Here is a 16,404-nt window from a genome sequence, read left to right as displayed (position 1 = left end):
ATTTATCAGAAGTTAGGGTATGAATTTTTCAGTACATTTAGTGCAGTACAAAAGTTAACACTTGAGAAAAATTATCATCAGTACAGGGATACAGATTGTATTCAATGTAGACTTTGAGTTTAGGTTAAGCTTTACTCTAATTTGCCAACCTCCGTCTAGTCAAGGCTATGGTTTTTCCCGTGATCATGTATGGATGTGAGAGTTGGACTGTGAAGAAAGCTGATTGCCAAAGAATTGATGTTTTTGAACTGTGGTGCTGGAGAAGACTCTTGAGAGTCCCTTGGACTGCAAGGAGATCCAACCAGTCCATTCTAGAGGAGATCAATCCTGGGTGTTCATTGGAAGGATTTATGCTAAAGCTGAAACTCCAATACTTTGGCCACCTCTTGCGACGATTTGACTCACTGGAAAAGACTCTGATGCTGGGAGTGATTGGGGGTAGGAGGAGATGGGGATGACAGAGAATGAGGTGGCTGGATGGCATCACCGACTCGATGGACATGAGTTTGAGTGAACTCCGGGAATTGGTGATGGACAGGGAGGCCTGGCGTGCTGTGGTTCATGGGATCGCTAGAGTTGGACACGACTGAGTGACTGAACTGAACTGAACTGAACTTACTCTAATTTTAACCCTGGAATCACAGAGTTATATGAACCAGAGCAAGATTTTTAATTCTCTTTATGATATTTCCTTCTCTGTGCATTGAATCACTCATATTGAGCTTATGGATTTCTGTGATCAGTTAAGGATAAGAGAGATACTGTGTATATAATAGTTCCAAATTGGGAAAGGAGTACATCAAGTTGGTATATTGTCACCCTGCTAATTTAACTTATATGCAGATTGCTGCAGCTGCTGCTGCTGCTGTCGCTTCAGTCGTGTCCAACTCTGTGCAACCCTATGGACAGCAGTCCACCAGGCTCCTCCATCCACAGGATTCTCTAGGCAAGAATACTGGAGTGGGTCGCCATTTCCTTCTCCATATATACAGAGTATATCATGTGAAATGCCTAGTTGGATTAAGCACAAGCTGAAATCAAGATTGCTGGGAGAAATATCAATAACCTCAGATACACAGATGACACCACCCTTACAGCAGACAGGAAAGAAAAGCTAAAGAGCCTCCTGAAACAGTTGGCTTAAAACTCAACATTCAAAAAACTAAGATCATGGTATGCAGTCTCATCACATTGTGGCTAATAGATGGGGAAACAATGGAAACAGTGAAACTTTCTTTTCTTGGGCTCCAAAATTACTGCAAATGGTGACTGCAGCCATGAAATTAAAACATGCTTCCTCCTTTGAAGAAACGCTTTGACAAACCTATACAGCATAATAAAAAGCAGAGACATTACTTTGCCAACAAAATTGGTCTAGCCAAAGCTATGGTTTTTCCAGTTGTCATGTATGGACATGAGAGTTGGACCATAAAGAAAGCTGAACACTGAAGAACTGATGCTTTTGAACTGTGGTGTTGAAGAAGACTCTTGAGAGATCCTTGGGCTGCAAGGAGATCAAACCAGTTCGTCCTAAAGGAAATCAGTCCTGAATATGTATGCACACAGGGAAACCTGGTGTGCTGCAGTCCATGGAACTGCAAAGAGTTGGACAGGACTGAGTGACTAAACATCAACAATGGTAGTTCAAGAACAGGGGCATGGTGAGCTGATACAGACTTGGATCTGTTTCTCTTGAGGCTAATGTAACAGTGTAGATGGTTATGTACAGAGAACAGGCAAAAGTTTCTTTATCTTATCATTGGTTCCCTAATTCAGGGGTGACTAGAGACACAGCAACTAATCTAACACATCCACAGCACAAGATGCAGTGCCTCTGGCATCTTCAGGAATCCATGTGGCCTGGGGCAGTTTTGCTAAGTGTCTTTCCTCTGTAAAGATCCAGGAGCATATGCTGCTAAGAAGAATGCTTTGCAGAGTCTGATGGGGCTTCTGGTAAATATTGCAGTCCTTGGAGTTAACAAATTCAGGCCGAGTTGTAGTTTAGTCTTGGCAGTGCTATATAAACCTTCATTGACAGGAATGTGATTTATTGCCTTTGGGACATCGTCTTGGACTTCTTGGATCTCAGTGCCTTTGTGAAGATTCCACTAAAACCACTTCTGCTCCAGATACCCTGCTGTTGCTAAGTCGTGTCAGTTGTGTCCGACTCTGTGCGACCCCATAGACGGCAGTCCAACAGGCTCCCCTGTCCCTGGGATTCTCCAGGCAAGAACACTGGAGTGGGCTGCCACTTCCTTCTCCAATGCATGAAAGTGGAAAGTGAAAATTGAAAGTGAAGTCATTCAGTCATGTCCGACTCTTAGCGACCCCATGAACTGCAGCCCATCAGGTTCCTCTGCCCATGGGATTTTCCAGGCAAGAGTACTGGAGTGGGGTGCCATTGCCTTCTTCGGGCAACCCCAAAAGGATAGCTGTCTCCGCTTAGCTATAGGTAAGAAAATTTCACCCACTGAAGAAGGAGATTTATTGCACACTGAGAGACAAGTCAAGAAGTCTGTTTCCTCTGGAACTGGACTGTAGCTCAGAAGGCCTGGTCTGAAAATTGTTCATCCCCTTCCCTTGGTTCTACTCCATATGTAGCAGGTGACTAGAGTATATATGTCGGAGAAGGCAATGGCAACCCAGTCCAGTACTCTTGCCTGGAAAATCCCATGGATGGAGGAGCCTGGTAGGCTGCAAGTCCATGGGGTTGGGAAGAGTCGGACATGATTGAAGCGACTTAGCAGCAGCAGCAGCAGAAGAGTATATATGTACAGATTAATAATATCCAACTCCATACCATTCTTAAGCAAGTGTATATGACACTGCATGTATCTTGTCCTACAGAGTAGTTTTGGATTCCACCCATTTTTCTAGTTATCTTCTTCAAATTTCTCCATTTATTTTTTAATGTATACAGCTGTTGTTTAGTCAATAAGCTATGTCTGACACTTTTGCAACCCCATGGACTGTAGCCTGCCAGACTTTTCTGTGCATGAGATTTCCCATATAAGAATACTGGAACAGGTTGCCATTTTCTTCCTCAGGGGATCTTCCTGACCAAGGCATCAAACTTGTGTCTCCTGCATTTGCAAACAGAATCTGTACCACTGAGCCACCAAGGAAGTACAATGTACTTATATTCAATTATTTTCTGTTTCAGCTAACCAGATTCACACAATTAAGAATACTAGATGATTGAAGGTTTTGAGCAAGGTTCTCACCAAATTTGCATTTAAGAAGTTTTGCACTTAGGACTGAACTGGGATTAAGGGAGGTTTATGACACCAGCAGGCTTCCCTGGTGGCTCAGATGGTAAAGCGTCTGCCTGCAATGTGGAAGACCCGGGTTCAATCCCTGGGTTGGGAAGATCCCCTGGAGAAGGAAATGGCAACCCACTCCAGTATTCTTGCCTGGAAAATTCCATGGACTGAGGAGCCTGGTAGGCTACAGTCGATGGGGTTGCAGAGAGTCAGACATGACTGAGCAACTTCACTTCATGACACCAGCACAAAGGAAGTGGCGTTTAGAAAGTGTGGAAAGGATTAATTATTGGGTGATTGTATAATGATTCTTCTCAAATAAATTTTATTGCATTTTCAACTTGGAAATGTTCTTTGCAGTCTATCATCAATCAAATCTGGTAAAAGGTGAGGCACTTGGTACAATGCATTGCACATTCAGGCATGCACTTAGGATTTTTTTGACATACTGATTGATTCATTGGATTACTAAAGACCTCACATATCACTGGTACACAGTTTGTGAAGCCATATCCATAAATGTATGATACAAGGGTCCCTCTATGGTTTTATGGACCAAAGGTTAATTTTTCATTTAAAACAGATCTCTGTGTGTGTGTGTGTGTGTTTGTGGATAGATAATCACTAATACCATGTTGTGAAAATAGAAGCATTTGAAAGGAAAAGAGTTTTCAAGGACTTAAGAATAGTGACAAGTAAATCACTCAGTTCCTAAGAAGCAATATAAAACCATGAAGTTTGGAAATTTTCTTACCAAGAATATCCTAACATAATGTTCTTCATGGCTACAGTGGGAAATTTTTGTATACTAAAGAAAATGCATTTTTTATGCTTTCAGTATAAATTCTGACTGAAAGTGGTACTGTATAAACCAGAGTTGTGGTTGCCCTTTTTTTTGTAACACACCAGGGATGGTGAATAGAAGTAGACCTTCTTCGTTGGGAGTATTCAGGTTTATGGACTATATTTCATAACTGAATATAACTCTTTGTCAAAGAAACTATATCTAAGTACACATTGCTGAGAGTGATAGTACTATGGGAAAATGCGTTTATGTATTCATTTCTTTATTGCTTTTGCTTTTTTAACAATGATATATTCCTTTGATGTTCAAACAAAGCAGAGTGTTTTTTTTTAAATAATAGTACTGTTCCCATGCCCACACCTCTAAGCTACCAATCTCCCAATCTCTCTGTCCAAAGTCAATTTTGCATTCAAATATCTCTTATTGATTTATTCTTTTTTATTTCCTCTGCATAATTTCAGCAGTAATTTGGTGGGATTATGTGACAAATTCCTCCCCTTTGATCATAATTCTCTCACTTTTTAAGTGAATTGTCAAAAATATCAGTGTGTTAACTGTTCTTAGCAAGTAAAGGTTTATGATTCATCTGAGACCTGATAATGCACTAGCATGTTCTGAATCCATATTTGAGAAATGAAAACCTACAAAACCTATTCTGTGTTCCTTAGTCTCTTCATTGTGATACAACTCATATTCTATCTATGTCTATCTATCTCTACCCTATCTATCTCTATCTATCACCATCTGGCTATTTATCTATCTAGCTATCGTATTTCTCTCTATGTATAATCTCTGTGTGTCTCAGACATTCTCAGTGAACCTCTGTGCCCCATGTACCATGTTCCATCTTACTTCCATGTTTTCACTTATAATTTTCTCCTCATCTGGGTATCCTCACATTTATTTCACTAAGCAACCAGTATACTTTAGACCCACAGGAGGTCCATTTCCATGGAACTTCATTTGTCTATGCAGATGCACTACAAACTTCGCTTTTTATACATCTTTTCATAAGAACATGAATAAAACCACATATTAATTATCACAATTACTTTTACACACTCAATATTTAACAGATATTACATACACAGTTGAGTTTAGTCACTTAGTCATGTCCGACTCTTTGCGACCCCATGGACTGTAGCATGTGAAGCTTCCCTTTCCATCTCCAACTTCTGGAGCTTGTTCAAATCCATGTCCATCGAGTCGGTGATGCCATCCAACCAGCTCATCCTCTGTCATCCCCTTCTCCTCTTGCTTTCAATCTTTCCCAGAACCAGTGTCTTTTCTAATGAGTTGGCTCTTCACACCAGGTGTCCAAAGTGTTGGAGCTTCAGCTTCAGCATCAGTCCTTCCAATGAACATTCAGGGTTGATCTCCTTTAGGATTGATTAGTTTGGTTTCCTTGTAGTCTGTGGGTAGTCCAAGGTACTCTCAAGAGTCTTCTCCATCACCGCAGTTCAAAAGCATCAATTCTTCAGCCCTTAGTTTTCTTTATGGTCCGACTGTCACATCCATAAATGCATATTGGAAAAACTATAGCTTTCACTATACAGATCTTTGTCGACAAAATGATGTCTCTCCTTTTGAATACGCTGTCTAGGTTTGCCATAGCTTTCTTTCCAAGGAGCAAGTGTCTCTTAATTTCATAGCTGTAGTCACTATCTGCAGTGATTTTGGAGCCTATGAAAAGAAATTCTGTCACTGTTTCCATTGTTCAGTTCAGTTCAGTTCAGTCGCTCAGCCGTTTCTGACTCTTTGCGACCCCATGAATCACAGCACGCCAGGCCTCCCTGTCCATCACCAACTCCCGGAGTTCATTCAAACTCATGTCCATTGAGTTGGTGATGCCATCCAGCCATCTCATTCTCTGTCATGCCCTTCTCCTCCTGCACCCAATCCCTCCCAGCATCAGGGTCTTTTCTAGTGAGTCAACTCTTCTATTTGCCATGAAGTGATGGAATCAGATGCCACCATCTTAGTTTTTGAATGTTGAATTTTAAGCCAACTTTTTCACTCTGCTCTTTCACTTTCATCAAGAGGCTTTTTAGTTACTCTTTGCTTTCTGCCATAAAGGTGATGTCATCTGCGTATCTGAAGTTATTGATATTTTGCTCAGCAATCTTGATTCTGGCTTGTGCTGGAATGGTGCATCACCATTGTTGAGTTAAAATTCTGCCATGGGTGCATCTGTAAAGCAATCCTCCAATCATTCTTTGAGAAATTGTTTAGAATTTTTCTTTTTTGGGATTCTCCTGACTGCATTTCTGGTAACCAGTGTGCCAGTATATCATCCCTTGTATTTTACTACCTAGCTGACAGTAATATTTGAGAATGACATAGTGGCTGTGAATCACAAATACCTCATTATCTTTATGTGTTTTATTGACTGACAAAACCCCAATATGATGAGCCTGTTTGCTCAAGCCAAGAGGGATCTGCTTCTATTGAAAGATATGGGGAGTAGTTTCACCCACCAATGCTATACATAATTGGGAAGAAGTTCCCAATAAGGAGGAGCAGCTAATTAATATAAACTTTAATTAATGAATACATGAATTGGTTCTCCAGTGTTTCTTCAACATGCAAGCAACTTCATAACTCTCTGGCACTTTCCAGTCACTTGCCAGATCCTTAAGTCTTTCTGTGCCTTTGTCAATGTTTATCTCCTCACTCTGTCTCTTCACATACCTTCAAATTCCAAAATCAAGTAATTATTTTGTGGTTTAATTCTGAGAGGTAATCTTCCTTCTATAGGAAGTAAGATAGAATTAATTCCTTCTAAAGTTCCTTCTAAGCACATTTTGGGCTTACCTTGTGGCTCAGTTGGTAAAGAATCTGCTTGCAATGAGGGAGACCTGGGTTCAGTCCCTGAGTCAGGAAGATCCCCTGGAGAGGGAAATGACTACCGACTTCAGTATTCTTGTTTGGAGAATTCCAGGGACAGAGGAGCCTGGTCAATCCATGATGTCACAGAGAATCGAACATGACTAAATAACACCAATATTCTGGAAACATCTAAATAACTGTTGCCTTATTTATCAAAATAAATGCCTCTCAAAACACTCTCTCCATATCATAGAACCAAAAGGCATAAGGACAATTTTTTTTTCTCAAAGTGTTTTAAACTTCTATTATTTACATTTTATTTTATGGTTAAGGCCATTTAAAGCTCACTATTAGACTATAGAATTGACTATATTTTATAATATTGTTCTTGATGAAAATTATCCAGCTTCAAGTAATGCCTTTAATATTTTGTTGATCATATCACTTAAGTTTCCTTTTAAAAATAACAGTTAAATCTCATATGTAAGAAAATGTTATCAAATTTAAAAAACTTGAAGCAAGTAATGAATGAAGATTCCTTCCAAATTAGTAGGAGGATTGGCGCCAGGAAACAAGTATTTCCTGCCTGGGAAAAAGTTAAGTAAGGTATGAAAATGATGAAGTCAATGTGGAAGTGAGGACATCATTCGTTTTGATGCAAAGACATTAGGGCCAAAACAGACATGTTGGAATCCTTGAGGACTAGCATTCAATATTGAATGACCTATCAATAAGAGCAATTCAAATAAGTTCTACTATAGAAAGGGCCATGACTACATAATGATATTTCGAGTTCCAAGGATGGATTCCAAGATTGGAACTGAGTGAACAAAGATATCTAGAATGAGAATCATTTTTCTTTTTATCTCTATTAATGTGATATATTTTTAGCCATTTCATTTTCAAGGAAGGAACTTTGTAAAGTTCTGATGTTTATAGCCTAGACTTTGGTAGATTCACCAATATTTAAAAAAAAAAAAGACTTCTGAAAAGGCGTTTGTTGCTCAGTCTTCTATTATCTAAAAAGTCCCTGTCTACCTCTATTATTCCAGTAATTTTCTTCTGCTTGGTAGCATAGCTGTTAAAATTCTGACCCAACAATATTTCCTTGCTATTTCTCTTCCATTAAATGCACACTGCAATACTGGCTTTGCAGTTTTGTAGAAGTCAGTTTTTATGTACACAGCTCAGTGTCTTGTGCTTATTAGGGGTCCATGATGCTATGTCTATCCTCCTTTCCCTGCTTTATTATATTATGCAGAAAAATCCTTTATAGAAAATACAAAATCATATACTGTCCAGTACAGAAGTTAAATAGTGTTTGACTGATTGGAAGAATTTCAAGCTGTTCCAAAGCCTAACTTTCATTACTAAGGAAACTGAGGCCCCAAACTATAAACTGATAGGCATAAAATGACTGGATACATAATTTTATGACATCTAAAAATAATGATTTTAATTAACAAATTAATAACATTTTCATAAGCATAGGGTTATAACAATTTTGTAAACATAGGAGCATCAGTTTAGTTCAGTTCAGTTCAGTCGCTCAGTCGTGTCTGACTCTTTGCGACCCCATGAATCACAGCAGGCCAGGCTTCCCTGTCCATCACCAACTCCCGGAGTTCACTGAAACTCATGTCCACAGAGTTGGTGATGCCATCCAGCCATCTCATTCTCTGTCATCCCCTTCTCCTCCCGCCCCAACCTTTCCCAGCATCAGAGTCTTTTCCAGTGAGTCAACTCGTCGCATGAGGTGGCCAAAGTATTGCAGTTTCAGCTTTAGCATCAGTCCTTCCAATGAACACCCAGGATTGAACTCCTTTAGAATGGACTGGTTGGATATCCTTGCAGTCCAAGGGACTCTCAAGAGTCTTCTCTAGCACCACAGTTCAAAAGCATCAATTCTTCGGCAATCAGCTTTCTTCACAGTCCAACTCTCACATCCATACATGACCACGGGAAAAACCATAGCTTTGACTAGATGGACCTTTGTTGGCAAAGTAATGTCTCTGCTTTTTAATATGCTATCTAGGCTGGTCATAACTTACCTTCTAAGGAGCATAATTGCTTATTAAGAATTTTTAGGAGAGAATGAAGATGGTAACATAGAAAGACCTTGAACTTAAATCCTCCCAAAGATATGTCATACTATATTTGAGAATAACCTGAATACTAGCAGGAAAGATTTTACACAACAGAAGACAAAAAGAAGAAGCCACAAAATGGGTAGGAAGAGCAGAGAAGTGGTATATAGTCAGGACTGACATTCCTGAGTTAATAAACCCCAAACAGGAAGGATAATCACATTTACAGAGGTTATCTCCATTGGAGCAAAGGAACTGAGTCCAACATTGAGCTCCTCAGCCTAGGGTTCCTACACTGGGAAGATGAGCCCCTAAAGTCTGAATTTGAACCAGTGGAGCTTATATTCAGGAGAGGTAAATGATTATAGGAAACAGAGATTTCACACTCAAAGAATACCTGAAAAATCTCTCATACTCTGAGTCTGAGAGCAGAGATAATAGTGAAAGGAGCTTAGGTCAGGCCTGCTTGTGGATCTTGGAAAACCCCCTAAAGAGAAAGCAGATAACTAAGACTCTCCCAAGGATATAGATGCTGGCAGCTGTCCCTTTTTGAAGTCTATTCTACTGCAATGACAATGATGCTGGCAATCACTATTATTTAATCCTCCCTCTAGCCCATTAGAGCCAATTAGAGCCTGCTCACCAACAGTTTGGCACCAACCTTAAAATCCCATGGACGTGCAGACAGTACAGGAAGAATCTGGCCTCTCCATTCAGTGGGTCAGCACCAACCCCAGATCCCCTTGAGTTGCACAACACACTAATACTGGGACTCAGCCCCATCCTCTGGCTGGACAGCACCAACCCCAAGACTCCTCCCCTCACAAAAAGAGGCCAACACAGACAGACATTCAGGAAGTCTACATTGCCATCAAGCTGGCCTGCAGCCACCACATGAAGCACAGCCTCACAGACAACTTGCCCAAAGACTAGCCCTGCCTACTAGTGTGACCTCAGCAGTCAGGCCCACCAGAACAGAAGACTAACACAGCACACAGGGGAACACTCCTGGAGCATGTAGTTCTCCTAGTCAGAGAAGAGATATTACTAGGTGCCATAGAACAGCTTCTACATAAGTCCACTTCTCCAAGATTGGGAAATGTAACTGACATACCTAATGCATTGGAATAAACAAATTGGGCAATGTGAGGAAACAGAGGAATACATTTCAAGCAAAAATCAAACATAACCTCAGAAAAAGAACTAAATGAAGTGGAGATAAGCAATCTACACAATAAAGATTTCAAGACATGATTATAAAGACTGTCACAAAACTTGGGAAAAAAATAGATGAACATTGTAAGAAATTTAACAGAGTTAGAAAATGTGAAGAACCAAGCAGAGGTAAAAATATAGTAACTGAAATTAAAAATGCACTAGTAGGATCAAAAATAGATTAAATGATACAGAAAAACAAATCAGTGAACTGGAGGACAAAGTAATGGAAATCACTAAACTGAACACATACAAAAATTTTACAATTAGGATAATTTTAAATTAAAATTAAAATAGGAAGCCTACAGGGCAATATCTAGTGTACTACCATTTGCATTATAGGGGTTCTAGAAGGAGAAGAAAAGGAGAAACCGGCACAGAACTTATCTGAAGAAACAATAGCTGAAAGCTTCCCTAATCTGGGGAAGGAAACAGGCATCCAGGTCCAGGAAGCAGAGTGTTCCAAACAAGATGAAGCCAAAGAAGTCTACACCAAACACATCAAAATTAAAATGGCAAAACTTAAAGATAAAAGGAAAATCAAATGCAGCAAAGAAAGCAACTGATTATGTTAAATACATATGCATACATGTACACATATGTGCATTAAATACATACACACACATATAGACTGGATATTTAAATACATACATACACACACACAAAAGAAAAAAAACACAAGACAAAACCTTTCATAAGAATATAAACTAACTTTTCAGCAGAAATAATGAATGTTAGAGTGGAAGACATATTCAAAGTGATGAAAGAAAAAGCCAAATGTTCAACAAAGTATACTCTACCCAGCAAGTTTATCATTCAGAACTGAAGGAGAGATAAAGAATTTTATAGACAAGCTAAAGCTAAAAGAGTTCAACAATACTAAACTAGCTTTAAAAAAATGTTAAAGGGAATTAACAGAAATGTTACGGGTACTAATAAGAAAAGAAAAGGCCATCAATAGAAATATGAAAATTAAGAAAGAAAAATTCTCATTGGTAAAGGAAAATATAAGTAAAATTATTATACCAACCACTTATAAAGCTATTCAGAAGCTTAAAAGACAAAACGGATAAAATCATCTATATTTGCAGTAGATAGAAATAAAAACATAAAACTATAAAATACAATGTCAAAAACATTAAATGTGGAGTAAGAGTTAAAGTTGCAGGGCTGTTAGAATGCTGTCAACCATAAAAGCTCATCAACTAATTGCTGCACAATTAAATATGTGTGTTTCCCTTGATGCTTTTCAACTAGCAACCAAAACTTTGTTAAACTACTTTTATCTGCCTTGAACAAGATTAAATATCTTTGTGTTTCAACCTCTTCATCTGCACCTTTAAAACGGATTTAGCATAATTTCAGCAGGTGGTTAGGAGTTCTTTTTAATGAGCTGTTTTAAAACCCTACTACTTGCTATAGAGCACTATACCTGCTTAGCTGATGGTCTTCTTCCTCCCATGTAAGCCTCATTATACTGAAGAGATTTGCTGTCATTAAAGAAAGATTGGCAGAAGAGTTAAGAGCTGAGCTGCAAAGTAATGCAACTCAAGGATCCATTTCCTAAATAGCATCAAAAAGGAAGTTTTCTTTTTGAGACTAGGTATTATTTTAGCATATGAACACATCTAATATTAAGTAGTCCTTGTAGGGCTCATTTCTATCTCTTCTGCTCACTATTCCAAAGTAACTAGCACTGTCTTGTGTCCAAGAGACATGTACAGTGTTTCTGAATGCAGTTTTATCCTGGATATTTATTCTTATGCATTATTTTTTAAAAGGGGAAAGTCACAGATAACTTTATGGTAATGCATTAATTTTGTAAAGTCAAGAGTAAAATGTTGATTTATATTGTAAATAAATGAAAAGACAATCAAATCACTGAAACTGAAGGAGGAGGCAATCTCCATACTAGACTGGTCAATTTTATATATAAAAAAAAAATTCTTTAGATCTGGCATTAAAGAATGTATAGACAACTTACGGAAACTTGGCTGAAACAATGCAGATTTCTATACTTTCACATTTAAGAATAAAAAAATTCACCTACCAAACTAAAATGCCAAACACACATCAATATTTCTTTTATGAATTAACATGCTCTATCACTGCACCTCAGTGGTAAATATGTCAAAGATATGCTTATTATTGTCCCTTGCTGAAGAGTGACTTCGTGGGGTCTGTAAAAGGTTTGGCTGGTGGTGATGAAGATGAAATGGTTATGGCATATATTCTGTAAAGAGTCTATGGTTACTCCTGAGGAGCCTGGGGGTGAGCAGGGTCATGCTTAATCAATGGAAATGAATGTAGAACTGTTAAATGTCTACATCTATTAAATATCCCATAATTTACTTTTGGGACTTCCCTGGTGGCTCAGACGGTAAAGCGTCTGTCTACAATGCAGGAGACCCGGCTTCGATCCCTGGGTTGGGAAGATCCCCTGGAGAAGGAGAAGGATGATTTTATTAATCTGTTAATTTTTCTTTCGTATGCAGTTCTATTTCATTCTGCCAGATATTTCAGTTCAGTTCAGTTGCTCAGTTGTGTCTGACTCCTTGTGACCCCGTGGACTGCAGCACTCCAGGCTTCCCTGTTCATCAAAAGCTCCCGGAGCTTACTCAATATCATTTCTATCTTGTTGGTGATGCCATCCAACCATTTCATCCTCTGTTGTCCCCTTCACCTCCCAGCTTCAATCTTTCCCAGCATCAGGGTCTTTTCAAATGAGTCAATTCTTCCCATCAGGTAGCCAGTGTATTGGAGTTTCAGCTTCAGCATCAGTTCTTCCAATGAATATTCAGGACTGATTTCCTTTAGGATGGACTGGTTGGATCTCCTTGCAGTTCAAGTGATTCTCAAGAGTCTTCTCTAACACCACAGTTCAAAAGCATCAATTATTTGGTGCTCAGCTTTATTTATAGTCCAACTCTCACATCCAAACATGACTACTGGAAAAACGATAGCTTTGACTAAATAGGCCTTTGTTGGCAAAGTAATGCCTCTGCTTTTTAATATGCTGTCTAGGTTGGTCATAGTTCTTCTTCCAAGGAGCTAATGTCTTTTAATTCCATGGCTACAGTCACCATCTGCAGTGATTTGGGAGCCGCCCCTCCAAATAAAGTTTCTCACTGTTGTTACTCTTTCCCCATCTATTTGCCATGAAGTGATGGGACCAGATGCCATCATCTTAGTCTTCTGAATGTTGAGTTTTAAGAGCTTTGTCACTGTCCTCTTTCATGTTCATCAAGAGGCTTTTTAGTTCTTTCTGCCACAAAGGTGGTGTCATCTACTTATCTGAGGTTACTGATATTTCTCCCAGCAATCTTGATTCCAGCTTATGCTTCATCCAGCCTGGCAATTCACATGATGTACTCTTCATATAAGTAAACTAATCAGGGTAACAATATACACCCTCGATGTACTCCTTTCCCAATTTGAAATCAGTCTGTTGTTCCATGTTCACTTCTAACTGTTGCTTATTAATCTGCATACATATTTCTCAGGATTCAGGTCAGGTGGCCTGGGATTCCCATCTCTTGAAGAATTTTCCACAGTTTGTTGTGATCCACATAGTCAAAGGCATTGGCGTAGTCAATAAACTAGATGTTTTTCTGTATCTCTTGCTTTTTTGATGATCCAGCAGATGTTGGCAATATGATCTCTGGTTCCTCTGACTTTTCTAAATCCAGCTTGAACATCTGGAGGCTCATGGTTCTCATACTGTTGAAGCCTGGCGTGGAGAATTACTTTGCCAGCTTGTGAGATGTGTGCAATTGTGTGGTAGTTTGAACATTTTTTGGCATTGCCTTTCTTTGGGATTTGAATGAAAACTGACTTTTTCCAGTCCTGTGACCACTGCTGTGTTTTCCAAATTTGCTGGCATGTTGAGTGCAGCACTTTCACAGCATCATCTTTTAGGAGTTGAAATAGCTCAACTGGAATTCCAACACCTCCACCAGCTTTGTTCAAAGTGATGCTTCCTAAGGCTCACTTGACTTCACATTCCATGTTGTCTGGTTCTAGGTGAATGAACACACCATCATGGTTATCTGGGTCATGAAGATCTTTTTTGTATAATTCTTCTGTGTATTCTTGCCACCTCTTCTTAATATCTTCTGCTTCTGTTAGATTCATATCATTTCTGTTCTTTATTCTGCTCATCTTTGCATGAAATATTCCCTTGGTATCTCTAATATTCTTTAATAGATCTCTAGTCCTTCCCATTTAATTGTTTCCCCTATTTATTTGCATTGATTGCTGAGGAAGGCTTCCTTTTTCTCTTTGCTATTCTTTGGAACTCTACATTCAAACAGGTATATCTTTCTTTTTCTCCTTTGCCTTTAGCTTCTCTTCTTTTTTCAGCTATTTGTAAGGCCTCATCAGGCAACCATTTTGCCTTTTTGCATTTCTTTTTCTTGGGTATGGTCTTGATCACTGCCTCCTGTACAGTGTCATGAACTTCCATCTGTAGTTCTTCAGGCACTCTATCAGATCTCATCCCTTGAATCTATTTGTCACTTCCACTGTATAATCATAAGGGATTTTATTTAGGTCATACCTGAATAGTCTAGTGGTTTTCCCTACTTTCTTCAACTTAAGTCTGAATTTGTCAATAAGGAGTTCACAATTTGAGCCACAGTCAGCTGCTTGGGCTTATATTTAGCAGACAATATAATTTTTAAAGTACACATTCAAGGAAAAAACTTAGATATCTTATAAAACTGGAGAAATTAAGTGGAATGATGACATACCAACTCAAAGATTTATTATAGACCAATGCAGAAGATTTCGATAAAAATAACATCATGCCATGACAAAATGCCAATATGAAATGAAGGTAAAGGCTAACAGTTGTTTATGCAAATGATTGTCCTCAAGTATATTAAAAAATCTACATTGGTAATAGCACCAAAAAAATTTTTTTTAAAGAATTTAGATCCTTCATATTTAGTTATAGCATTTTCCACATGTGTTTATAAATGTTTGTTAACATAGAATTGAGAAATAATTGTTTTCATACAAAAGATAAAAAAACATGTTTCTGATTTTTAGGAAAATATAAATTCATTTTCCTTATGACTTACCCATCCCAGTCTTGAGTTCACTTTTTCTTACTTTATTTTTAACAATGTTTATGTTTGCATACATATATTTGGTTTTTGTGTGGCTTGGTTTCAATTTTGATGTTGCTGTTTTTGTTTTGATCCAATTTTATTGTTGTTGTTGTTGATTGTGATAGGGTTATATTTTTTAAAATCACTGACTTTCACAAATCACCAAATCATTCTTGTAAGCAAATATTCTAAGTTGTTCTTATACCATTTAGTAGTAACATAAAGTTTTACTTTTGAATTCGACATTAAAACTTTAATTTTCCCAAGCAAAACTATTATTTGTTCTACAAAATTTCTTTACAAAGACTAATAGAACAAAACTGAGAATCTGATTCATTGCCCAACTCACTCCTTTCTCTCTCATTGCAAGATTCACCCAGATCTTGTTTCTTATTAAGGCTAAATAATGCAGAAATATGAAGAAAATGTAAGAATGTTTATAGTAGTAATGATATCAACTAATATTATTTGCATAATCTCTCCATGTGCTGTGTTATGCTTAGTTTCTCAGTCGTGTCTGATACTTTGCAACCCCATGGACTGTAGACTACCGGGATTCTCAGTCCATGGGTATTCTGTAGGCAAGAATACTGGAGTGGGTTGCCATGCCCTCCTCCAGGGGATTTTCCCAACCCAGGGATCAAACCCAGGTCTCCCGCATAGAAGGTGGATTCCTTACCACCTGAGCCAACAGGGAAGCCCACGGATACTGGAGTGGGTATCCTTTCCCTTCTCCAGGGGATCTTCCTAACCCAGGAATCAAACTGGAGTCTCCCGCAATGCAGCCAGATTCTTTACCAGTTGAGCTACCAGGGAAGCCTGTAATCTCTCTATGCCAGACATTATTCCAAGTACTTTTTATATGTTATATTAGTTATTGCTGTTATTCTCTCTATTTTGAAAGGAAAAAAAAAACAAAACACCTGCTTTTCCTGGACATTATATCTGCATGTTTAGCAGCATAGATCTTGACAGACATCTCCATTTATATGTCTCTGACCTCACTACTAGAAAGTTCAAGAAGACCCTTCAATGTCTCATTTATAATTCATTTCTTTATTTTCTTACTATTTCTCATTTCTTCATTCAGC

This window comes from Moschus berezovskii, chromosome 2 (assembly GCF_049115385.1).
Source record: "Moschus berezovskii isolate FMDL1 chromosome 2, NW_MosBer_1.0, whole genome shotgun sequence".
Lineage (NCBI taxonomy): Eukaryota > Metazoa > Chordata > Mammalia > Artiodactyla > Moschidae > Moschus > Moschus berezovskii.
Note: the sequence above shows the minus strand (reverse complement) of the source record.